Source organism: Salvia miltiorrhiza, unplaced genomic scaffold (genome assembly GCF_028751815.1).
Source record: "Salvia miltiorrhiza cultivar Shanhuang (shh) unplaced genomic scaffold, IMPLAD_Smil_shh fragScaff_scaffold_71_2, whole genome shotgun sequence".
Classification (NCBI taxonomy): Eukaryota; Viridiplantae; Streptophyta; class Magnoliopsida; order Lamiales; family Lamiaceae; genus Salvia; species Salvia miltiorrhiza.
Window position 1 is genome coordinate 167,501 of NW_026651484.1, and position 5,376 is coordinate 172,876.

Genomic DNA, 5,376 nt, shown 5'->3' on the forward strand with positions numbered 1-5,376 from the left:
ATATTTGAAACATCTTATATCAGGGAAAAGGTTAACGAGAACATCAAGAATTGACATCAAAGAAAAGGGCTCAGCCCGGTACAGAATAGCTAACTTAGCAAGGCGATCATAAGTAGCATTTCCCTCCCTCGGCGTCCAACTGAACTCCACATTCCTCATGGTAGAAGCTATCTCATGAATGCTTGTGATAGTATCCCCCAGGTAAGAGCGGTCAACATCACGTTTGGTGAGCATCCAGTAAAAAACTTGGCAATCCGTCTCCAAAATCACATCATCCAATCCGAACTCCACCGCCAAGCGCAGACCTTCAAGGATCGTTGTAGCTTTACCTTCGACCATCGAGAATGCTCCAGAAAGAAAACCACCCCATCACTACATCAGATACACCAGTAATCACTGCACCGAAACCCACTCCAGCTCATCCCTGAACAGCAGCATCGCAGGCAACCACAACTTGCTTATCCCGGCTCGGCCTCACCCTTTGAGGATTGGAATGCCGAGTGTCCGGGGTACATGTGAGCTTGGTCCAAGAAGCTCGTTGGGCGATGTTGAAGCACTCTTGATGACTGAAGGACTTTCCCTGAAACACGAACATATTCCTTGCATACCAAATAGATCATGCCAAATTTGCAAAAGCTTTGTGGACTTTCCTATCATTAGTGGATCTGATCTTCTCGAACCATAAAGGGAAAGGACATATCTCGTCATCCAGAAGACACGGAACTCAGAGAGGGGAAGCCGCCCAAAAGAAGCTGCAATCACGAAGGGCATGTTCCATATATAGTCTCTACATGCTCGCCGCATCTTCGACAAAAGGGATCAACGTTGATGGACCTGGTCAGAAAAGCACTAGCAGTAGGGAGAGCCTCAGCAAAACGTTTCCGTAAGAAAATTCAAACCTTTGGGATCACTTCTAAATTCCAAATCCACTTGAATAACATGTCGCTACCACCAGAAGGCGAAGGTTCATTAACATCCCTAAGAGCACAAGCCAAAGCATAACCGGACTTAACAAAGTACAGATTGCATTTTCCATGCTGCCAAAAGGGCCGGTCAGGACAAGAGAATTTAGCTCTGATGTGGCTCGAGAATTTCCATAAATCCTCAGCCCTGAAAATCGAAGAAATCTTCTCAAAATCCCACAAAACTCGAATCGAGAAGTAGAACAGCCACCCGATCATTATTCTGCTCCTCCGGTACTAAAGCTGCTCTAAACTTTCCATCTCCAATCGAGAGCCATGCATCAATGCCAATTCGGATCCTTGAACCATCTCCGAAGCGCCACGCCAGTCTCGCAATCAAGAGTTCCCGACCCACCAATAAGCTTCTCTAGGCAAAAGATGGATTATGATTTATGAGCATTATTCGCCAGGAGGATGTCAGATCTTGGGAAGTACCTAGCTTTATGGGAGCGAGCAAGCATCGAAGAGTCATTGAGCAAGATTATCCACACTTGCTTGGCCAACATGGCTTTGTTAAAGAGATGAAGGTCCCTAAATCCGAGACCACACCCTTCTCCTTAGGACCACAAAGCTTTTTCCAGCTTTTCCAGTGAATTCGACGTTCATCTTTCTTTTAGCCCCGGAAAAAACTCGCGGCCACGCTATTGAGCCTTTGACAAATCTGATCTGAAAGAGCGAAACAACTCATAAGCTAGGAAGGAATGGATTGGAGAACTGCTTTGATGAGAATAGTTTTTTCGATCCTCGACAAAAAATGTCGCTCCTAATCTTTGGTCTTTTTCCTCGTACGATCAACAATGATTTGGAAGATCTTCGTTTTGGACCTTGCCACAGTACTCGGGATGCCAAGGTAGTTTCCATGTCTAGTATCACACATAACCTCAAGTCGAGTTGCCAAATCTTGCCGAATATTGTCAGTAACTCCTCCACTGAAAGTGACAGCTGATTTGTCTAAATTCACCTTCTATCCCGAGACCTCCTCATAACGGCCAAGAATATCCATAATAGCCATCACATCCATCGGGCAAGCCTGTCCAAAAATTATACAATCATCAACAAATAGCAGATGTCTCACACGGGGTGCAGAACAACAAAGATGAGCACCATAAATCAGGTTTTAGGTTTCAGCACGCTGGAGAAGACCTGAAAGAGCTTCAGCACAAAATAAGAAAATAAAGGGGGATAAGGAGTCGCCTTGCCTCAACCCATGGTTAGGCACAAACGACTCTCCCGGGAAGCCATTAACAAGAACACGGAAGGACACATAAGACACACAACGCATGATCAAGTCCACAATAGAGGAGTGAAAGCCAAACTTCCTCATCATAGCATCTAAGAAATTCCACTCGACTCTGTCATAGGCCTTAGCCATATCCAGCTTGAAAGCAAAAAACACCTTTTCTTTTTGCCTTATTAAGTTTCATCATATGGAAAACTCAAAAGCAAGAGCATTATAAGTAATATGACACCCAGGAACAAAAGCAAACTGACACCCATGGATAATGGAAGGGAGAAAAGATTTGAGCCTATTAGTAATAACTTTAGATATAATCCTATAGACCACATTGCATAAACTAATAGGGCGGAAATCAGAAGGCAAAGAACACTTTTTTTTGGAGGGAATAAGACAAATAAAAGTAGAATAAATCGACTCTAGGCTAGCCCTATTATTAAGAACACTAAGAAGCATGGGAATAAGATCACGCTATAAGAAAGACCAACATGAAGAGTAAAAAAAGACGTGCATACCATCCGGCCCTGGAGCCTTGAGCGGATGTATTTGCTTAAGGGCATGAACAATCTCCAGTAGTGTGTATGGGCGAGTACGATCCATGTTCATCTCATTAGTGACTGTTGGGAACTTAATGGAATATCCTAATCCTTGTTTTGATGATACCAAAATCCATAGGCTTTGTTTGTAATAGACTAGAAGTGTTCGAACTCAAGTGTTAGAGTTCTTTTTCTAGTTTAGTTGTTGTTCTGAAGACTGAAGACTGAAGAACGAAGGACTGAAGACTGAAGTTGCCGACTGAAGTATCAGTCGAATAATCAGTCTTGAACTGATTACTTAATGTGTGCCACGTGGAATCAGCAGACTGATACTAAAGTCAAATATCAGTTAAACATTCTTCCTCAGACTGAACCTCCAACGTTCAAAGGAAGCCACGTACTCCAAAAGTACAGCCGCATTAAATGCAGAGATCTCAGGATCATCCTTTCTCTACAGAGGTCATTCCTATTTGGTGACTACTTTATCAGAGACATCGCATCTCCTGCTCTTCAACATAGCCGTTCTCACCAAACAAGGAACCTAGAAGATTGAAGCCTCAGCCCAAGTTCAAATTTCTCTCTACCGGAAGAAATCTTGAAGACCTTCTTCGCCAACTGATCTATTCAAGACTTCTCCTATAAGTAGCGCTCGAGGATCATTTCAATCTTCACCGATTCAACAACATAAGATGAAGCTCTGCCAAAATTGCTTCTCAGCCAAAGCTCAAATTCCCCAAAGCTTGAATCGAAGAAGAGAATCCCAAAGCTAAAAATCAGTCACTGCTGATTACATAAATTCTCTTAGACCTTAGGCAAACCTTGATTATCCAAAGCCTAGTGTTGGGTATCTTCGCCTAGCCGGAGGTTCACCTCTTGGTTTCCGACCGTCCTGCCGCCTTCACACGACACTCTAGTGCCAAGATCCACTTCACGTTCCTTCTTCTTCTTCGTCTTCACTCCTCTGTACCTGTACCTGTAGAACACCAAGAAACCAACAAGTAAACTGATACAAAGAGAGAAAAACAAAAAGAGACAGAAAAGCAGGAAAGAACAGAAAAGATCGAAGTGGGAAAATGTGTCCTCGGGACACTTTGGCTCAGATTTTCCCACGGTAGGCAAGGCTTCTTCCGGCAGCGTTAATGATCACAGCTCAAAGGAACAGTGAGAGCAGATCGGCACTCAGATCTCAGATGGACAGTCACCAACAGCAGGAATCCTAAGGGCAGGAATTCCGATGGCTTCACAATCAACCAGAGTATCACCAATCAGGAATCCGGTGGGCAGGAATCCGGTGATAACTCTCACAGCAACAGGGAAGGCTTCGTTCACACACAGCAGAGGAAGCACACAGAAGGAGTAGCAGAGCCTTCTCAAGAGTTTTTGCCTGAAAACCTTCCCATTGTTGTGAAGAATTAGGGCCAGATTAAAAGGGGTTGAAAGGTATCGGGAAAGGGGGATGGAGAATTGAAGACGGTAGGGATATCGAGGAGTCGGGCGGCGGAGGGAACTGGAAGGGCGCAGATGGGAGAGAGAAATCACAGCGGCGCAAGGGAGGAAAGGGATTTAGGGTTTAGCTGTGGGGAGGTTGGATATAAAAGGGGATGGGCTTGGGCTGAAAGTTTAAAGGGAAGGTGGGCTCGGGTTTGGGCTTAAGGGAATTAATGAGAATTGGGCCAACACTCCACATTCCACCTTTGGCACAATGATCATTAAGTCACCAGGGAAGAGCCAGCCTTTGATTCGAGCTTTATCATCACAGCCATTTTTACTATCATCCTATCACAAAGACAAGACAATAGAGGGTGAGAAAAATATTATGCATATTTAACTCAATCTCAACAACAGAGACCAACCCAAGGGAAATCACCATTTCTCAAACCCAAAGGGTTATCATTGAAGACTCAACAGACAACACACAACAGAACACACAGAGCAGACAACAAGGAAAGAAACAAAGCATAACAAGGCAGGCTCACACAAACAGAACAAAGAGACATAAACAGAAGACAAACACAGGACAACAGCAGGCATATAGACCAGAACACAACAGGCAGCACAGAGACAACACACATCATGCAAAAAAGGAAAAACAAGGACAAAGAAAAGATAAGCAGCCACAGAGGCTGGACTTATCACAAAAAACACAAAGGGATTAACGAGGACCAATGTTCAGAGTTTCCAAGCAAGATTCCAGCTTTGCAACTGGAAGACACTTGGTGCCCATATCTGCTGGATTGAATTCAGATGGAATTTTATCAAGCAAAACATTTCCTTTTTCAACTACATCCCTAATGAAGTGATATTTAACTTCAATATGCTTAGTCCTATCATGGAACACATGGTTTTTGCATAATTGAATGGCAGATTGACTATCAGAGAAAACTATGGGTTTATCATCAATGTATCTAATTTCAGACAGCAAACCATCAAGCCAAAGAGCTTCTTTCACAGCCTCAGTTGCAGCAATATACTCAGATTCAGTAGTAGACAAGGCAACAATGTTTTGCAATTGAGATTTCCAACTAATGCAGGCATCACACAAGGTAAACACATAAGAAGTAGAGGACTTTCTACTATCCCTATCATTTGCATAGTTAGAATCCACATATCCAACACATTTAATACCATCTTGAGCTTTAGAAAA